The 20138-nt window shown below is 45.2% G+C and overlaps 10 non-coding genes across 10 annotated transcripts; all 10 read left to right on the top strand.

Annotated features, from left to right (window-relative positions):
- The first annotated feature begins 575 nt into the window (after positions 1 to 575).
- On the top strand, positions 576 to 766 carry LOC141225616 (U2 spliceosomal RNA). The gene has a single exon (XR_012292887.1). It is a non-coding gene; the product is annotated as a U2 spliceosomal RNA (small nuclear RNA).
- Positions 767 to 1881: 1115 nt separating this feature from the next.
- Positions 1882 to 2072, top strand: LOC141225283 (U2 spliceosomal RNA). The gene has a single exon (XR_012292559.1). It is a non-coding gene; the product is annotated as a U2 spliceosomal RNA (small nuclear RNA).
- Positions 2073 to 3187: 1115 nt separating this feature from the next.
- Positions 3188 to 3378, top strand: LOC141225615 (U2 spliceosomal RNA). Its single transcript, XR_012292886.1, has one exon. It is a non-coding gene; the product is annotated as a U2 spliceosomal RNA (small nuclear RNA).
- A 1115-nt stretch (positions 3379 to 4493) lies between these two features.
- Positions 4494 to 4684, top strand: LOC141225614 (U2 spliceosomal RNA). Its single transcript, XR_012292885.1, has one exon. It is a non-coding gene; the product is annotated as a U2 spliceosomal RNA (small nuclear RNA).
- Positions 4685 to 5799: 1115 nt separating this feature from the next.
- Positions 5800 to 5990, top strand: LOC141225282 (U2 spliceosomal RNA). Its single transcript, XR_012292558.1, has one exon. It is a non-coding gene; the product is annotated as a U2 spliceosomal RNA (small nuclear RNA).
- A 1109-nt stretch (positions 5991 to 7099) lies between these two features.
- Positions 7100 to 7290, top strand: LOC141225281 (U2 spliceosomal RNA). Its single transcript, XR_012292557.1, has one exon. It is a non-coding gene; the product is annotated as a U2 spliceosomal RNA (small nuclear RNA).
- A 1114-nt stretch (positions 7291 to 8404) lies between these two features.
- On the top strand, positions 8405 to 8595 carry LOC141225583 (U2 spliceosomal RNA). Its single transcript, XR_012292854.1, has one exon. It is a non-coding gene; the product is annotated as a U2 spliceosomal RNA (small nuclear RNA).
- Positions 8596 to 9710: 1115 nt separating this feature from the next.
- LOC141225280 (U2 spliceosomal RNA) lies at positions 9711 to 9901 on the top strand. Its single transcript, XR_012292556.1, has one exon. It is a non-coding gene; the product is annotated as a U2 spliceosomal RNA (small nuclear RNA).
- A 6175-nt stretch (positions 9902 to 16076) lies between these two features.
- Positions 16077 to 16266, top strand: LOC141225657 (U2 spliceosomal RNA). The gene has a single exon (XR_012292923.1). It is a non-coding gene; the product is annotated as a U2 spliceosomal RNA (small nuclear RNA).
- Positions 16267 to 17381: 1115 nt separating this feature from the next.
- LOC141225278 (U2 spliceosomal RNA) lies at positions 17382 to 17572 on the top strand. Its single transcript, XR_012292554.1, has one exon. It is a non-coding gene; the product is annotated as a U2 spliceosomal RNA (small nuclear RNA).
- Positions 17573 to 20138: the final 2566 nt, after the last annotated feature.

Here is a 20138-nt window from a genome sequence, read left to right as displayed (position 1 = left end):
CTATAAAAGAGAACCCAACCCAAAAAGTTTGGTTGATTAGTCTGTGGCATTCTGTTAAACTGTTGCTTATGGCGGTCTCTGTGAGCTTCTCAGCGACATTCAGCCAGCCAGGTATCCTGCCTGCAGTAGATGGAATGTGGCAATGGAACGCTGGCTGCGCGTGTCATAATAGGCTCTGAGCCTTTATATACCTGTGCACAGCAGCAGCCACCTTCAGTCTGCTGCTGGACAGCCAGCAGCAGCAGCAGCAGGAGAGGTATGTAATCAGGAGCCCTCCTGCTAAGGGTAGACAGCTGCTCGTTCCACCCCACCCCCCGCCTTAATTGGTTCTCCTCCCTTCCAACGGTGTTGAGGCGGGTGGGAACAACAGGGGGTGAAGGTGCTGTGTTTAAAGCGGTGGAGTTATGCAGATCTAAAACGCGTGGATTGCAGCAGCAGCAAGCCGAAAAGTGCAGGCATGTAAGGGATCTAGAGGTTGACAACATGTCTTCTTAACGGGAGTCCAGGAGCTCATCTCCACAAATGGACTTTTCAGGATCCTTGGGTGGCTCCGTAGTTTGAAACCAATTCTGGTTATCGCTTCTCGGCCTTTTGGCTAAGATCAAGTGTAGTATCTGTTCTTATCAGTTTAATATAAGATACGTCCCCTATCTGGGGACCATATATTAAATGGATTTTTAGAACAGGGAGATGGAAAAAGAGCTTGCTCTGTCCACTCCACGCATTGACCTGGTATTGCAGTATCTCCAGGACCGGTGCACCCCTTCTTTAATGCAGTTTCTAAAATCAGAAAGAATTGAATTCAATGTTTTTTGTTCATTTTGCTTGTTTGTCGGATTTTGGGATGGACTCTTTGGCTTTGCTTTTCTTCTCCTCATTGGATTTTTCATGTTCAAAGTTGCAGAAGCCAGATTACAAGCTCATTTTGGTTCAACTTCAGCAACTGTGCATTGCATTGCCATGTAATGTGATGCAATGCTATCTTTCTAGCTCTCCCTTTTTACTTCCTTTTGGATAAACAGACATATTAGGCAAGCATTTTGGAGCTTTCACCTAAATAACTACAGGTGGTGAGATAAGCTGCACAATATAATTGACCTTTCAGTATATTGTTGCACACACACCATCTATTTAGCAAATGCCCTTGTTATCAACAGCAGCCTTTTAAACTCACCTGAGCTAACAGGTATGTGCGCTGGTTACTCTGCTGCGCTTAAAATTTCTTTTTTGGTTTGCTACAATGCCTTTTCTGAAACGTTGTCTCCTTCTGCTGGAACACTGACTTCTTTCATTTAATGCCTGCAGACTATAAAAGAGAACCCAACCCAAAAAGTTTGGTTGATTAGTCTGTGGCATTCTGTTAAACTGTTGCTTATGGCGGTCTCTGTGAGCTTCTCAGCGACATTCAGCCAGCCAGGTATCCTGCCTGCAGTAGATGGAATATGGCAATGGAACGCTGGCTGCGCGTGTCATAATAGGCTCTGAGCCTTTATATACCTGTGCACAGCAGCAGCCACCTTCAGTCTGCTGCTGGACAGCCAGCAGCAGCAGCAGCAGGAGAGGTATGTAATCAGGAGCCCTCCTGCTAAGGGTAGACAGCTGCTCGTTCCACCCCACCCCCCGCCTTAATTGGTTCTCCTCCCTTCCAACGGTGTTGAGGCGGGTGGGAACAGCAGGGGGTGAAGGTGCTGTGTTTAAAGAGGTGGAGTTATGCAGATCTAAAACGCGTGGATTGCAGCAGCAGCAAGCCGAAAAGTGCAGGCATGTAAGGGATCTAGAGGTTGACAACATGTCTTCTTAACGGGAGTCCAGGAGCTCATCTCCACAAATGGACTTTTCAGGATCCTTGGGTGGCTCCGTAGTTTGAAACCAATTCTGGTTATCGCTTCTCGGCCTTTTGGCTAAGATCAAGTGTAGTATCTGTTCTTATCAGTTTAATATCTGATACGTCCCCTATCTGGGGACCATATATTAAATGGATTTTTAGAACAGGGAGATGGAAAAAGAGCTTGCTCTGTCCACTCCACGCATTGACCTGGTATTGCAGTATCTCCAGGACCGGTGCACCCCTTCTTTAATGCAGTTTCTAAAATCAGAAAGAATTGAATTCAATGTTTTTTGTTCATTTTGCTTGTTTGTCGGATTTTGGGATGGACTCTTTGGCTTTGCTTTTCTTCTCCTCATTGGATTTTTCATGTTCAAAGTTGCAGAAGCCAGATTACAAGCTCATTTTGGTTCAACTTCAGCAACTGTGCATTGCATTGCCATGTAATGTGATGCAATGCTATCTTTCTAGCTCTCCCTTTTTACTTCCTTTTGGATAAACAGACATATTAGGCAAGCATTTTGGAGCTTTCACCTAAATAACTACAGGTGGTGAGATAAGCTGCACAATATAATTGACCTTTCAGTATATTGTTGCACACACACCATCTATTTAGCAAATGCCCTTGTTATCAACAGCAGCCTTTTAAACTCACCTGAGCTAACAGGTATGTGCGCTGGTTACTCTGCTGCGCTTAAAATTTCTTTTTTGGTTTGCTACAATGCCTTTTCTGAAACGTTGTCTCCTTCTGCTGGAACACTGACTTCTTTCATTTAATGCCTGCAGACTATAAAAGAGAACCCAACCCAAAAAGTTTGGTTGATTAGTCTGTGGCATTCTGTTAAACTGTTGCTTATGGCGGTCTCTGTGAGCTTCTCAGCGACATTCAGCCAGCCAGGTATCCTGCCTGCAGTAGATGGAATGTGGCAATGGAACGCTGGCTGCGCGTGTCATAATAGGCTCTGAGCCTTTATATACCTGTGCACAGCAGCAGCCACCTTCAGTCTGCTGCTGGACAGCCAGCAGCAGCAGCAGCAGGAGAGGTATGTAATCAGGAGCCCTCCTGCTAAGGGTAGACAGCTGCTCGTTCCACCCCACCCCCCGCCTTAATTGGTTCTCCTCCCTTCCAACGGTGTTGAGGCGGGTGGGAACAGCAGAGGGTGAAGGTGCTGTGTTTAAAGAGGTGGAGTTATGCAGATCTAAAACGCGTGGATTGCAGCAGCAGCAAGCCGAAAAGTGCAGGCATGTAAGGGATCTAGAGGTTGACAACATGTCTTCTTAACGGGAGTCCAGGAGCTCATCTCCACAAATGGACTTTTCAGGATCCTTGGGTGGCTCCGTAGTTTGAAACCAATTCTGGTTATCGCTTCTCGGCCTTTTGGCTAAGATCAAGTGTAGTATCTGTTCTTATCAGTTTAATATAAGATACGTCCCCTATCTGGGGACCATATATTAAATGGATTTTTAGAACAGGGAGATGGAAAAAGAGCTTGCTCTGTCCACTCCACGCATTGACCTGGTATTGCAGTATCTCCAGGACCGGTGCACCCCTTCTTTAATGCAGTTTCTAAAATCAGAAAGAATTGAATTCAATGTTTTTTGTTCATTTTGCTTGTTTGTCGGATTTTGGGATGGACTCTTTGGCTTTGCTTTTCTTCTCCTCATTGGATTTTTCATGTTCAAAGTTGCAGAAGCCAGATTACAAGCTCATTTTGGTTCAACTTCAGCAACTGTGCATTGCATTGCCATGTAATGTGATGCAATGCTATCTTTCTAGCTCTCCCTTTTTACTTCCTTTTGGATAAACAGACATATTAGGCAAGCATTTTGGAGCTTTCACCTAAATAACTACAGGTGGTGAGATAAGCTGCACAATATAATTGACCTTTCAGTATATTGTTGCACACACACCATCTATTTAGCAAATGCCCTTGTTATCAACAGCAGCCTTTTAAACTCACCTGAGCTAACAGGTATGTGCGCTGGTTACTCTGCTGCGCTTAAAATTTCTTTTTTGGTTTGCTACAATGCCTTTTCTGAAACGTTGTCTCCTTCTGCTGGAACACTGACTTCTTTCATTTAATGCCTGCAGACTATAAAAGAGAACCCAACCCAAAAAGTTTGGTTGATTAGTCTGTGGCATTCTGTTAAACTGTTGCTTATGGCGGTCTCTGTGAGCTTCTCAGCGACATTCAGCCAGCCAGGTATCCTGCCTGCAGTAGATGGAATGTGGCAATGGAACGCTGGCTGCGCGTGTCATAATAGGCTCTGAGCCTTTATATACCTGTGCACAGCAGCAGCCACCTTCAGTCTGCTGCTGGACAGCCAGCAGCAGCAGCAGCAGGAGAGGTATGTAATCAGGAGCCCTCCTGCTAAGGGTAGACAGCTGCTCGTTCCACCCCACCCCCCGCCTTAATTGGTTCTCCTCCCTTCCAACGGTGTTGAGGCGGGTGGGAACAACAGGGGGTGAAGGTGCTGTGTTTAAAGCGGTGGAGTTATGCAGATGTAAAACGCGTGGATTGCAGCAGCAGCAAGCCGAAAAGTGCAGGCATGTAAGGGATCTAGAGGTTGACAACATGTCTTCTTAACGGGAGTCCAGGAGCTCATCTCCACAAATGGACTTTTCAGGATCCTTGGGTGGCTCCGTAGTTTGAAACCAATTCTGGTTATCGCTTCTCGGCCTTTTGGCTAAGATCAAGTGTAGTATCTGTTCTTATCAGTTTAATATAAGATACGTCCCCTATCTGGGGACCATATATTAAATGGATTTTTAGAACAGGGAGATGGAAAAAGAGCTTGCTCTGTCCACTCCACGCATTGACCTGGTATTGCAGTATCTCCAGGACCGGTGCACCCCTTCTTTAATGCAGTTTCTAAAATCAGAAAGAATTGAATTCAATGTTTTTTGTTCATTTTGCTTGTTTGTCGGATTTTGGGATGGACTCTTTGGCTTTGCTTTTCTTCTCCTCATTGGATTTTTCATGTTCAAAGTTGCAGAAGCCAGATTACAAGCTCATTTTGGTTCAACTTCAGCAACTGTGCATTGCATTGCCATGTAATGTGATGCAATGCTATCTTTCTAGCTCTCCCTTTTTACTTCCTTTTGGATAAACAGACATATTAGGCAAGCATTTTGGAGCTTTCACCTAAATAACTACAGGTGGTGAGATAAGCTGCACAATATAATTGACCTTTCAGTATATTGTTGCACACACACCATCTATTTAGCAAATGCCCTTGTTATCAACAGCAGCCTTTTAAACTCACCTGAGCTAACAGGTATGTGCGCTGGTTACTCTGCTGCGCTTAAAATTTCTTTTTTGGTTTGCTACAATGCCTTTTCTGAAACGTTGTCTCCTTCTGCTGGAACACTGACTTCTTTCATTTAATGCCTGCAGACTATAAAAGAGAACCCAACCCAAAAAGTTTGGTTGATTAGTCTGTGGCATTCTGTTAAACTGTTGCTTATGGCGGTCTCTGTGAGCTTCTCAGCGACATTCAGCCAGCCAGGTATCCTGCCTGCAGTAGATGGAATGTGGCAATGGAACGCTGGCTGCGCGTGTCATAATAGGCTCTGAGCCTTTATATACCTGTGCACAGCAGCAGCCACCTTCAGTCTGCTGCTGGACAGCCAGCAGCAGCAGCAGCAGGAGAGGTATGTAATCAGGAGCCCTCCTGCTAAGGGTAGACAGCTGCTCGTTCCACCCCACCCCCCGCCTTAATTGGTTCTCCTCCCTTCCAACGGTGTTGAGGCGGGTGGGAACAGCAGGGGGTGAAGGTGCTGTGTTTAAAGAGGTGGAGTTATGCAGATCTAAAACGCGTGGATTGCAGCAGCAGCAAGCCGAAAAGTGCAGGCATGTAAGGGATCTAGAGGTTGACAACATGTCTTCTTAACGGGAGTCCAGGAGCTCATCTCCACAAATGGACTTTTCAGGATCCTTGGGTGGCTCCGTAGTTTGAAACCAATTCTGGTTATCGCTTCTCGGCCTTTTGGCTAAGATCAAGTGTAGTATCTGTTCTTATCAGTTTAATATCTGATACGTCCCCTATCTGGGGACCATATATTAAATGGATTTTTAGAACAGGGAGATGGAAAAAGAGCTTGCTCTGTCCACTCCACGCATTGACCTGGTATTGCAGTATCTCCAGGACCGGTGCACCCCTTCTTTAATGCAGTTTCTAAAATCAGAAAGAATTGAATTCAATGTTTTTTGTTCATTTTGCTTGTTTGTCGGATTTTGGGATGGACTCTTTGGCTTTGCTTTTCTTCTCCTCATTGGATTTTTCATGTTCAAAGTTGCAGAAGCCAGATTACAAGCTCATTTTGGTTCAACTTCAGCAACTGTGCATTGCATTGCCATGTAATGTGATGCAATGCTATCTTTCTAGCTCTCCCTTTTTACTTCCTTTTGGATAAACAGACATATTAGGCAAGCATTTTGGAGCTTTCACCTAAATAACTACAGGTGGTGAGATAAGCTGCACAATATAATTGACCTTTCAGTATATTGTTGCACACACACCATCTATTTAGCAAATGCCCTTGTTATCAACAGCAGCCTTTTAAACTCACCTGAGCTAACAGGTATGTGCGCTGGTTACTCTGCTGCGCTTAAAATTTCTTTTTTGGTTTGCTACAATGCCTTTTCTGAAACGTTGTCTCCTTCTGCTGGAACACTGACTTCTTTCATTTAATGCCTGCAGACTATAAAAGAGAACCCAACCCAAAAAGTTTGGTTGATTAGTCTGTGGCATTCTGTTAAACTGTTGCTTATGGCGGTCTCTGTGAGCTTCTCAGCGACATTCAGCCAGCCAGGTATCCTGCCTGCAGTAGATGGAATGTGGCAATGGAACGCTGGCTGCGCGTGTCATAATAGGCTCTGAGCCTTTATATACCTGTGCACAGCAGCAGCCACCTTCAGTCTGCTGCTGGACAGCCAGCAGCAGCAGGAGAGGTATGTAATCAGGAGCCCTCCTGCTAAGGGTAGACAGCTGCTCGTTCCACCCCACCCCCCGCCTTAATTGGTTCTCCTCCCTTCCAACGGTGTTGAGGCGGGTGGGAACAGCAGGGGGTGAAGGTGCTGTGTTTAAAGAGGTGGAGTTATGCAGATCTAAAACGCGTGGATTGCAGCAGCAGCAAGCCGAAAAGTGCAGGCATGTAAGGGATCTAGAGGTTGACAACATGTCTTCTTAACGGGAGTCCAGGAGCTCATCTCCACAAATGAACTTTTCAGGATCCTTGGGTGGCTCCGTAGTTTGAAACCAATTCTGGTTATCGCTTCTCGGCCTTTTGGCTAAGATCAAGTGTAGTATCTGTTCTTATCAGTTTAATATCTGATACGTCCCCTATCTGGGGACCATATATTAAATGGATTTTTAGAACAGGGAGATGGAAAAAGAGCTTGCTCTGTCCACTCCACGCATTGACCTGGTATTGCAGTATCTCCAGGACCGGTGCACCCCTTCTTTAATGCAGTTTCTAAAATCAGAAAGAATTGAATTCAATGTTTTTTGTTCATTTTGCTTGTTTGTCGGATTTTGGGATGGACTCTTTGGCTTTGCTTTTCTTCTCCTCATTGGATTTTTCATGTTCAAAGTTGCAGAAGCCAGATTACAAGCTCATTTTGGTTCAACTTCAGCAACTGTGCATTGCATTGCCATGTAATGTGATGCAATGCTATCTTTCTAGCTCTCCCTTTTTACTTCCTTTTGGATAAACAGACATATTAGGCAAGCATTTTGGAGCTTTCACCTAAATAACTACAGGTGGTGAGATAAGCTGCACAATATAATTGACCTTTCAGTATATTGTTGCACACACACCATCTATTTAGCAAATGCCCTTGTTATCAACAGCAGCCTTTTAAACTCACCTGAGCTAACAGGTATGTGCGCTGGTTACTCTGCTGCGCTTAAAATTTCTTTTTTGGTTTGCTACAATGCCTTTTCTGAAACGTTGTCTCCTTCTGCTGGAACACTGACTTCTTTCATTTAATGCCTGCAGACTATAAAAGAGAACCCAACCCAAAAAGTTTGGTTGATTAGTCTGTGGCATTCTGTTAAACTGTTGCTTATGGCGGTCTCTGTGAGCTTCTCAGCGACATTCAGCCAGCCAGGTATCCTGCCTGCAGTAGATGGAATGTGGCAATGGAACGCTGGCTGCGCGTGTCATAATAGGCTCTGAGCCTTTATATACCTGTGCACAGCAGCAGCCACCTTCAGTCTGCTGCTGGACAGCCAGCAGCAGCAGCAGCAGGAGAGGTATGTAATCAGGAGCCCTCCTGCTAAGGGTAGACAGCTGCTCGTTCCACCCCACCCCCGCCTTAATTGGTTCTCCTCCCTTCCAACGGTGTTGAGGCGGGTGGGAACAGCAGGGGGTGAAGGTGCTGTGTTTAAAGAGGTGGAGTTATGCAGATCTAAAACGCGTGGATTGCAGCAGCAGCAAGCCGAAAAGTGCAGGCATGTAAGGGATCTAGAGGTTGACAACATGTCTTCTTAACGGGAGTCCAGGAGCTCATCTCCACAAATGGACTTTTCAGGATCCTTGGGTGGCTCCGTAGTTTGAAACCAATTCTGGTTATCGCTTCTCGGCCTTTTGGCTAAGATCAAGTGTAGTATCTGATCTTATCAGTTTAATATCTGATACGTCCCCTATCTGGGGACCATATATTAAATGGATTTTTAGAACAGGGAGATGGAAAAAGAGCTTGCTCTGTCCACTCCACGCATTGACCTGGTATTGCAGTATCTCCAGGACCGGTGCACCCCTTCTTTAATGCAGTTTCTAAAATCAGAAAGAATTGAATTCAATGTTTTTTGTTCATTTTGCTTGTTTGTCGGATTTTGGGATGGACTCTTTGGCTTTGCTTTTCTTCTCCTCATTGGATTTTTCATGTTCAAAGTTGCAGAAGCCAGATTACAAGCTCATTTTGGTTCAACTTCAGCAACTGTGCATTGCATTGCCATGTAATGTGATGCAATGCTATCTTTCTAGCTCTCCCTTTTTACTTCCTTTTGGATAAACAGACATATTAGGCAAGCATTTTGGAGCTTTCACCTAAATAACTACAGGTGGTGAGATAAGCTGCACAATATAATTGACCTTTCAGTATATTGTTGCACACACACCATCTATTTAGCAAATGCCCTTGTTATCAACAGCAGCCTTTTAAACTCACCTGAGCTAACAGGTATGTGCGCTGGTTACTCAGCTGCGCTTAAAATTTCTTTTTTGGTTTGCTACAATGCCTTTTCTGAAACGTTGTCTCCTTCTGCTGGAACACTGACTTCTTTCATTTAATGCCTGCAGACTATAAAAGAGAACCCAACCCAAAAAGTTTGGTTGATTAGTCTGTGGCATTCTGTTAAACTGTTGCTTATGGCGGTCTCTGTGAGCTTCTCAGCGACATTCAGCCAGCCAGGTATCCTGCCTGCAGTAGATGGAATGTGGCAATGGAACGCTGGCTGCGCGTGTCATAATAGGCTCTGAGCCTTTATATACCTGTGCACAGCAGCAGCCACCTTCAGTCTGCTGCTGGACAGCCAGCAGCAGCAGCAGCAGGAGAGGTATGTAATCAGGAGCCCTCCTGCTAAGGGTAGACAGCTGCTCGTTCCACCCCACCCCCCGCCTTAATTGGTTCTCCTCCCTTCCAACGGTGTTGAGGCGGGTGGGAACAGCAGGGGGTGAAGGTGCTGTGTTTAAAGAGGTGGAGTTATGCAGATCTAAAACGCGTGGATTGCAGCAGCAGCAAGCCGAAAAGTGCAGGCATGTAAGGGATCTAGAGGTTGACAACATGTCTTCTTAACGGGAGTCCAGGAGCTCATCTCCACAAATGGACTTTTCAGGATCCTTGGGTGGCTCCGTAGTTTGAAACCAATTCTGGTTATCGCTTCTCGGCCTTTTGGCTAAGATCAAGTGTAGTATCTGTTCTTATCAGTTTAATATCTGATACGTCCCCTATCTGGGGACCATATATTAAATGGATTTTTAGAACAGGGAGATGGAAAAAGAGCTTGCTCTGTCCACTCCACGCATTGACCTGGTATTGCAGTATCTCCAGGACCGGTGCACCCCTTCTTTAATGCAGTTTCTAAAATCAGAAAGAATTGAATTCAATGTTTTTTGTTCATTTTGCTTGTTTGTCGGATTTTGGGATGGACTCTTTGGCTTTGCTTTTCTTCTCCTCATTGGATTTTTCATGTTCAAAGTTGCAGAAGCCAGATTACAAGCTCATTTTGGTTCAACTTCAGCAACTGTGCATTGCATTGCCATGTAATGTGATGCAATGCTATCTTTCTAGCTCTCCCTTTTTACTTCCTTTTGGATAAACAGACATATTAGGCAAGCATTTTGGAGCTTTCACCTAAATAACTACAGGTGGTGAGATAAGCTGCACAATATAATTGACCTTTCAGTATATTGTTGCACACACACCATCTATTTAGCAAATGCCCTTGTTATCAACAGCAGCCTTTTAAACTCACCTGAGCTAACAGGTATGTGCGCTGGTTACTCTGCTGCGCTTAAAATTTCTTTTTTGGTTTGCTACAATGCCTTTTCTGAAACGTTGTCTCCTTCTGCTGGAACACTGACTTCTTTCATTTAATGCCTGCAGACTATAAAAGAGAACCCAACCCAAAAAGTTTGGTTGATTAGTCTGTGGCATTCTGTTAAACTGTTGCTTATGGCGGTCTCTGTGAGCTTCTCAGCGACATTCAGCCAGCCAGGTATCCTGCCTGCAGTAGATGGAATGTGGCAATGGAACGCTGGCTGCGCGTGTCATAATAGGCTCTGAGCCTTTATATACCTGTGCACAGCAGCAGCCACCTTCAGTCTGCTGCTGGACAGCCAGCAGCAGCAGCAGCAGGAGAGGTATGTAATCAGGAGCCCTCCTGCTAAGGGTAGACAGCTGCTCGTTCCACCCCACCCCCTGCCTTAATTGGTTCTCCTCCCTTCCAACGGTGTTGAGGCGGGTGGGAACAGCAGGGGGTGAAGGTGCTGTGTTTAAAGAGGTGGAGTTATGCAGATCTAAAACGCGTGGATTGCAGCAGCAGCAAGCCGAAAAGTGCAGGCATGTAAGGGATCTAGAGGTTGACAACATGTCTTCTTAACGGGAGTCCAGGAGCTCATCTCCACAAATGGACTTTTCAGGATCCTTGGGTGGCTCCGTAGTTTGAAACCAATTCTGGTTATCGCTTCTCGGCCTTTTGGCACGATCTATCAGGTTTACCTGTGTGGTCTTGCCTGTGAGGTGCTCTTGGTACCCTTTCTCTCGGCCTGGGGGGATCGTTCCTCTTCGGAGGGACTTAACCCCCCTGCTGCTATTGGGAGGAAGGATTAGTCCGGGAGCAACGGGAAGGGATCCCATGAAGGCTTGCGCCTTTCAGAGAGAAGAGTCGGTACGTTCCTGAGTGAAGGATGCCGGCAACGCTCACATATTCATCGGGTGATGCCCGGATGCGGAACACCGTGAGGATTGAAGTTGGAGCAGCATCGAGGATGGAGAAGAATTTGGACTACATCTGCCATAGGATTCTTCTTGGAGTACTGGAGTTTCGGCGGGAAGACATATTCTGCTTCCAGGACAACGAGTACAAGGGGACATACACCATCACCTTCAAGAGCCAGGGATGCTGTCAGCAACTCGTACAAAAGGTAAACGAGAAAAACTACTTAGATGAATTGGATGGACTAACCTTTTGTCTCTTGTATGCTTATGACGAGATCCCCATCGTGGTGCATTTCCCGAACCCCTTTGTGGAAGCTGCAGACATCTCGACCTACCTTACCCGCTATTGTGATGATCTGAGATACCTGGGTACTGTGAAGAACGCGGTAGGCTTCTGGTGCGGCAAGAGAAGGTATATGGCCCGTCTAAAGAGGGACCTTAGTGGAGTGGGAGGAATGCTACACCCTCCCTCAACCTTCGTAATCGGTAAGAGCAGAGGCTACTTATTTTATCCTGGAATGCCAGTATGTTGCAGGAACTGTGGACAAATGGGTCATACCCAAACGTCCTGCACGGGCAGGAAAGTAGACCGCTGCAATAATTGCAGCTGTTACGGACATTTAATGAAGGACTGTCCCGATGGGAGGAAATGTAATCTCTGCGGTGAGGCGGGGCACATGTTCCGAGGATGCCCCAACAGGACCAGGACCAGGACCTACGCAGAAGCTGCATCTTCTGAAGCTGAGCCGATGCGCCCACCGGTCTTCACTGGCAGGCCGGCGTCGGAGGGCGGTTCGAAGGGCGAGAAGGCTGGGATGGAGCAGGGAGCCGGAGGCCCCTCTGGGGCGGCACCTGCATCGAAGTCCCTTAACGATGGGCGGACCTCGCATGGACCGGAGCGGGGGGGTCCTCCTTCTGGGAGGGTATCCTCCGTATCGATGGTTCCCGATACCGATCCTGTTGAGCTGGAGGGTGGTGCCCCTGTGCGGTTGGCTACAGGGGACCACGCAGCGATGGCCTCAGGATCTTCCAGGGCGATTAGCCAGCCAGATGAGGGGGCTTTGCTTCTAGGTGGCGAACATCAGGAAATCTGTGTTGCTGATCTTGTCCTGATGGACCAGTCTCCCCCCCTGGAGGAGGTGGAGGAAGAGGAGGACTGCACCAGTGACCTAGTGGAGTCTGCCCCGAAAAAGAGACGGAATGTCGAAGCCCCAGCGTCTCCTGGAATGTGGCTGGGAACCGTGACCTACGAGGGGGCAACCGCCGGCTCACAGAATATCGAGTCGTTTGGGTCCTCTAGCCCGGATGTCCTGGAGAAATTTGATATACAGGGCTTTGAGTCAGGTGTCCTCATGGAAGATCCACCACCCTGACCTATGAATGCCCACATTAAGACTTGTCTCACTGAATGTGAGGTCATTAAAGAGCCCAGTTCGTAGGGCTGCTCTATTCAAGTATTTAGAAACCACTGACTTTGACATATGTTTATTACAGGAATGCGGAATACAACATGCACTAAATTATAATGATATCAAGACAGATTGGAGACTGGGGCCCTCCATCTGGTCTGGCTCCAATGACAACAAGTCAGCGGGGGTGGGCTTCCTCTGTCGTGGGAGAAATATTACTATAAATGCTGTCACAGAAATAGTACCAGGCAGAGTGGTTTTAGTGCATTTTAAATTTAATGGTTTTACCCTACGTGTAATGAATATTTATGCTCCCCCTGATAAGCAAGAGAGAATTAATTTATTTGGGATATTGCCATTGTACTGTACTGGGTCATCTCCCCTGATCGTAGGGGGTGATTTTAATTGTCTTTGTGCTAGTGAACAACGAGCAGGGGGTGACCCTTTACGCAAATTGGATAAGTCATGTCATCTATTGAAAGATTTTATAACTGATTTTAAATTATGCGATGCGTGGAGGTCACTCCTGCCGACGGACCCTGGTTATACGTGGTCCGGAAGAGGGGTGTCCTCCAGGATCGATTTTATTTTCCTATCAGATGATTTTAACCCTGTAAAATGTGTTTTAACATCAAATATATTTTCTGACCATAAGGGCTTGGAGGTGCATCTAGAATATCGGGATGAACAGAGGGTCAACAGGGGCCTCTGGCGTCTAAGTACATACATGCTGGAGGACCCTCTGATTCGACAAGACTTTGGTAAAGCCTATCAAGCCTGGCGGCGACAAAAACCTTCTGATGCCCCTATGGCAACCTGGTGGGAAAATTTGAAAAAAAAAGTCAGAATGTTTTTTATAAAAGCAGGGAGACGTAAAGCTAGAGAGAAAAAAAGATGTTTTAGTGATCTTAACACCAAACTACAAACACTTTTTAAATTCAAAGAGCTAGGGGTGGAGGTGGGAGATGATATTGCTAGCCTAAAAACTGAAATTCAGAACTGCATAGACACAAAGGGGAAAGAGATTATTTTTAACTCTAGAGTGCAGCACTTGGAGGAGGGGGAGAAGTGCTCTCGCTTCTTCTTCAAAAAAGTCATGGATAAAAGAGAAGTGATCACAAATCTAGAGGGTGAAACATCTATGCAGGGAATGTTGAATGCTACTTTTAACTTTTATAAGCATCTTTTTAGTAAAAAGTGTATAGATGAGTCCTTTTTATCTGATGCTCTTAATGATCTCGATTTTAAGTTAAATTTTACAGACCAGGAGTTTTTAGAACGCGATATTGTTTTAGAGGAATTATTTTATGTTTTTAAAAGTTTCTCTAAGGGTAAAGCACCTGGGTGTGACGGACTACCTGTAGAGTTTTACCTTACTTTTTGGGACATTTTAAAAGAGGACCTTTTTATGCTTTTTAAAGAAGTTTTTATTTGTGAACAGTTGCCATTTTCGTGGAGGAGAGGAGTGGTGTCTTTGATATATAAAAAAGGTGACCGCAGTACTCTAGCGAATTGGAGACCCATAACTCTCCTAAATGTTGATTACAAGGTACTTGCTAAGGTGGTTGCAGACCGGCTCAGGAGTGTCATTGCCAAACTAATCCAGCCTGAGCAGGTTTGTAGTGTACCAGGCAGAAGTATTTCAGAGGTTTTAAACGTATTAAGGGATGTAATTTGGTATTCCAGAGACCGGGGTCAAAATGTAGCTCTTTTAGCCCTAGATTTTGAAAAAGCTTTCGATAGAGTCTCTCATAGATTTCTTTTTAGAGTTTTAAAAAGAATGGGTATCCCTAATATGCTTTTAAATTGTATTAAGATTTTATATAAAAATTGTTTTAGTCAAATTTCTCTTAATGGCTTTTTAACAGATGGAGTTCCCCTTGAGTCCGGAGTGAAGCAGGGATGCCCCTTGTCGCCCATCCTGTTCATCTGCGCCATGGAGCCCCTGCTGAGCGCAATAAGGAAAGACAAAGTGATTAGAGGGGTTCCTGTTCCAGGCGGAGGTGGCAGTGATGTGAGAGTCTTTGGCTACATGGATGACGTGACGGTTGTGTGCGTGGACCCTGCTTCCCTCCGGAGGGCGGTGTTGCGCATTGATTTTTTTTCCCAGGCATCCGGGTTTAAACTTAATTTAAATAAATCTGAATGTCTGACTTTGGGATCCTGGGACACCGCCCAACTCCCGCAGCTCACTATAAAACGAGACAATGTAAAAATTCTTGGAGTTGTTTTTAACGAGGAGAATGTGGGAACTCAAAGCTGGGAGAATGTCATAGAAAAAATGTCAAAGAAAATATCATTTTGGGGTTTGAGGTCCCTAACAATGGAGGGGAAAATTTTAATTATAAAATCAGTGTTGTTACCCCTCATACTGTATATAGCTATGGTGTACCCCCCCTCTGATGTTTTAATTAAAAAAATGACTAGGATGATCTTTATGTTTTTATGGAACTCCAAAATGGAAAAATTAAGGCGAGAAATAATGAGGAAGAATAAAATGAACGGCGGAAGGGATGTCCCCGATTTACATATTTATTTGCATTTAAATTATTTCTGCTTTTGTTTCAAACATTTTAATGGTAATAGTGCGCTAAGTTATTTTTTAAAATATACTTGTGGGATGATTTTTAAAAGATGGTTTAAGTTGTCGTTGAATTCCCCTGTTTTACTATGCCCCCCCAAACACCAAGCAATCTTAGAAAAGACTGTTCGATTTTATAGCCTTGGTGATTTTAATATGGACATTTTTAAAGACCGCAAGAAGCTTTTATCTTTTCTGAGGAGGAATGAAGATGTGACCCCCATAGTAAATTTCTCAGAAGAGAGATCGAAGCAAGTTTGGAAGAATGTCTTCGGGAAATTCTTAGCAAATGGACATAAGGACATCGCATGGATGGTGGTCCACCAGTGCCTCCCCACCAGAGAGTTTCAACACAGGAGAGGCCTGGTGGCCAGAGCCAAATGCCCCAGAGACTCATGTATTAATGACGAAACCACCTTGCACCTTATGTGGAATTGCCCATTTGCACAGGAACTTTGGCACAAAGTTGGGATTCTTTTAAAATGGACTTGCGGTTTAAGAGATTTTAACCATGAATATGTTTTATATGGCCTTTTTAAATGTCCGACCCCTCAACAGTATTGTATATGTTGGTGTATGATTAACTGTTTTAAAGACGCCCTTTGGAAGGCACGCAATATTTTACTTTTTAAATGTGATGCTATTTCTGTGAAGGATTGTCTTAAAATTGCTTTTAGCCAGATGTATATTTATTACTTGAGGGATGTCAAATGTATTGGGAGGAGGGATGCTAATCGTATATGGGGTTTTTATGGGTGGAATTCTGTGTTTTAATAATGTACTGTTTGTGTTGTTGTTTTTGATTGTAAACCATCTTTTACGCACTTAATAAATTATGTTGAAACCTGATCTGTTCTTATCAGTTTAATATCTGATACGTCCCCTATCTGGGGACCATATATTAAATGGATTTTTAGAACAGGGAGATGGAAAAAGAGCTTGCTCTGTCCACTCCACGCATTGACCTGGTATTGCAGTATCTCCAGGACCGGTGCACCCCTTCTTTAATGCAGTTTCTAAAATCAGAAAGAATTGAATTCAATGTTTTTTGTTCATTTTGCTTGTTTGTCGGATTTTGGGATGGACTCTTTGGCTTTGCTTTTCTTCTCCTCATTGGATTTTTCATGTTCAAAGTTGCAGAAGCCAGATTACAAGCTCATTTTGGTTCAACTTCAGCAACTGTGCATTGCATTGCCATGTAATGTGATGCAATGTTATCTTTCTAGCTCTCCCTTTTTACTTCCTTTTGGATAAACAGACATATTAGGCAAGCATTTTGGAGCTTTCACCTAAATAACTACAGGTGGTGAGATAAGCTGCACAATATAATTGACCTTTCAGTATATTGTTGCACACACACCATCTATTTAGCAAATGCCCTTGTTATCAACAGCAGCCTTTTAAACTCACCTGAGCTAACAGGTATGTGCGCTGGTTACTCTGCTGCGCTTAAAATTTCTTTTTTGGTTTGCTACAATGCCTTTTCTGAAATGTTGTCTCCTTCTGCTGGAACACTGACTTCTTTCATTTAATGCCTGCAGACTATAAAAGAGAACCCAACCCAAAAAGTTTGGTTGATTAGTCTGTGGCATTCTGTTAAACTGTTGCTTATGGCGGTCTCTGTGAGCTTCTCAGCGACATTCAGCCAGCCAGGTATCCTGCCTGCAGTAGATGGAATGTGGCAATGGAACGCTGGCTGCGCGTGTCATAATAGGCTCTGAGCCTTTATATACCTGTGCACAGCAGCAGCCACCTTCAGTCTGCTGCTGGACAGCCAGCAGCAGCAGCAGCAGGAGAGGTATGTAATCAGGAGCCCTCCTGCTAAGGGTAGACAGCTGCTCGTTCCACCCCACCCCCCGCCTTAATTGGTTCTCCTCCCTTCCAACGGTGTTGAGGCGGGTGGGAACAGCAGGGGGTGAAGGTGCTGTGTTTAAAGAGGTGGAGTTATGCAGATCTAAAACGCGTGGATTGCAGCAGCAGCAAGCCGAAAAGTGCAGGCATGTAAGGGATCTAGAGGTTGACAACATGTCTTCTTAACGGGAGTCCAGGAGCTCATCTCCACAAATGGACTTTTCAGGATCCTTGGGTGGCTCCGTAGTTTGAAACCAATTCTGGTTATCGCTTCTCGGCCTTTTGGCTAAGATCAAGTGTAGTATCTGTTCTTATCAGTTTAATATCTGATACGTCCCCTATCTGGGGACCATATATTAAATGGATTTTTAGAACAGGGAGATGGAAAAAGAGCTTGCTCTGTCCACTCCACGCATTGACCTGGTATTGCAGTATCTCCAGGACCGGTGCACCCCTTCTTTAATGCAGTTTCTAAAATCAGAAAGAATTGAATTCAATGTTTTTTGTTCATTTTGCTTGTTTGTCGGATTTTGGGATGGACTCTTTGGCTTTGCTTTTCTTCTCCTCATTGGATTTTTCATGTTCAAAGTTGCAGAAGCCAGATTACAAGCTCATTTTGGTTCAACTTCAGCAACTGTGCATTGCATTGCCATGTAATGTGATGCAATGCTATCTTTCTAGCTCTCCCTTTTTACTTCCTTTTGGATAAACAGACATATTAGGCAAGCATTTTGGAGCTTTCACCTAAATAACTACAGGTGGTGAGATAAGCTGCACAATATAATTGACCTTTCAGTATATTGTTGCACACACACCATCTATTTAGCAAATGCCCTTGTTATCAACAGCAGCCTTTTAAACTCACCTGAGCTAACAGGTATGTGCGCTGGTTACTCTGCTGCGCTTAAAATTTCTTTTTTGGTTTGCTACAATGCCTTTTCTGAAACGTTGTCTCCTTCTGCTGGAACACTGACTTCTTTCATTTAATGCCTGCAGACTATAAAAGAGAACCCAACCCAAAAAGTTTGGTTGATTAGTCTGTGGCATTCTGTTAAACTGTTGCTTATGGCGGTCTCTGTGAGCTTCTCAGCGACATTCAGCCAGCCAGGTATCCTGCCTGCAGTAGATGGAATGTGGCAATGGAACGCTGGCTGCGCGTGTCATAATAGGCTCTGAGCCTTTATATACCTGTGCACAGCAGCAGCCACCTTCAGTCTGCTGCTGGACAGCCAGCAGCAGCAGCAGCAGGAGAGGTATGTAATCAGGAGCCCTCCTGCTAAGGGTAGACAGCTGCTCGTTCCACCCCACCCCCCGCCTTAATTGGTTCTCCTCCCTTCCAACGGTGTTGAGGCGGGTGGGAACAGCAGGGGGTGAAGGTGCTGTGTTTAAAGAGGTGGAGTTATGCAGATCTAAAACGCGTGGATTGCAGCAGCAGCAAGCCGAAAAGTGCAGGCATGTAAGGGATCTAGAGGTTGACAACATGTCTTCTTAACGGGAGTCCAGGAGCTCATCTCCACAAATGGACTTTTCAGGATCCTTGGGTGGCTCCGTAGTTTGAAACCAATTCTGGTTATCGCTTCTCGGCCTTTTGGCTGCGATCGTATGACTGTACCTTGATTGGTGCGAGTCTCCTGGAGGAATCCGGACCCTTTTGTGGAGGATTTTCTGCTTTTTCCTGTGGTATTCCATACCGACAGAATCCAAGATGTCTTTTGTGAAGAACACCATCCGTTTGTCCGTGGATCCATCTGACCAGAACAAGAACAACGTGGTTTTCATTGTCCAAGACATCGTTGAAGGCAAAGCTGGAGCAAGACGTTCTGAGATCTTCAGTGTCAACGAATTTTCACGTCAAGGTAATTATGACGTTACCTTTATGGACCAGGATGTTTGCCTTAATGTCTTTGAATGGCTCCGTGGTCACTCTAGTGACCCCTGCTTGGAAGGAGTTAGATGGGAACCTTTGTTTGGTCTGCAAGAAAAGGAGGTGACTGTGACTGTCTATAACCCTTTTACAGACCCTGAGCTGCTGGAGTGCTTCCTCTCTCGCTACTGTGAATATGTGCGGAAGGGAGTGAAGCAAGTCAATTGTCTAGGAATCTTTAACTGTCAGTATAAATTCCGTGTGAAATTGAAAAGGGATCCTGACAGTGTGGGGGGCTTTAGACACCCTCCATCAAATTTTTCCGTTGCAGGCCATAGAGGTTTCCTCTTTTACCCAGGCCAGCCCATGTTTTGCCGTAGATGCTTTTCTTTCGGACATACCATGGTAACATGCCTTAAAGGGCAGTGTTGCCGAAATTGCAGAAAGGAGGGGCATATGGCCAACCAGTGTCCAGAGGCCAAGTCCTGTGATGTCTGTGGGAGTAGTGATCACATGTATAAGGACTGTCCTATGAGTGCACCTAGACGTTCTGATAAAGAACAGAAGGAGGAGGAGCTGGAGAGGAGGCAGATGGCAAGCGCACTGAAAGTGCTGGAAAGATTGGAGAGGGAGGAGAGAGAGGGAAGGAGGCGGGAAACTGGTAGAGCCTCTCCCTCTACGGCGCCAGAGGAGGTGTCCCTGAGACCATGTTCTTCTTCTGCTGAAGAAATGAGGAAGAAGCGGAGGGAAGAAAAGGAGTTCTGGAGGGAAGTGGCAAAGGTGGAGAAAAAGGCAGTGTCTGCGAGAATATCTAGGAAAGTGGTGGAAGCAGAGCTGCCTGAGATGATGACTTTTGGAGAGGCAATGGACGCAACAGGATGTGAAGTGCAAATCTCGGAACCCGACAGTCCTGAACACCCTTCGGGTCCTGAAAACATTGAAGATTTTTCTTCGGAGGATGATAGGGGTGCAAAGAAGAGTCGTAGGGAGGATGGTGGGGGCAGTGATGATGCAGATTTTAGTGAGCCTCAGAGGAAGATCAGAACTGCCAGAATGAGGAGTGTGGCTGGTGAAGCCAGCGGGTCGGAAACCAGCTGTTCTGTTCTGATGGCGGAGGAGGATAGTGGTGGTGCTGGATAGTGTCACCATATAATATTGT

The sequence above is a fragment of the Phyllobates terribilis genome, unplaced genomic scaffold, assembly GCF_046119375.1.
Source record: "Phyllobates terribilis strain yellow unplaced genomic scaffold, ASM4611937v1 Scaffold_404__1_contigs__length_1715579, whole genome shotgun sequence".
NCBI classification, from domain to species: domain Eukaryota; kingdom Metazoa; phylum Chordata; class Amphibia; order Anura; family Dendrobatidae; genus Phyllobates; species Phyllobates terribilis.
This window is presented reverse-complemented; position numbering and strand designations above follow the sequence as displayed.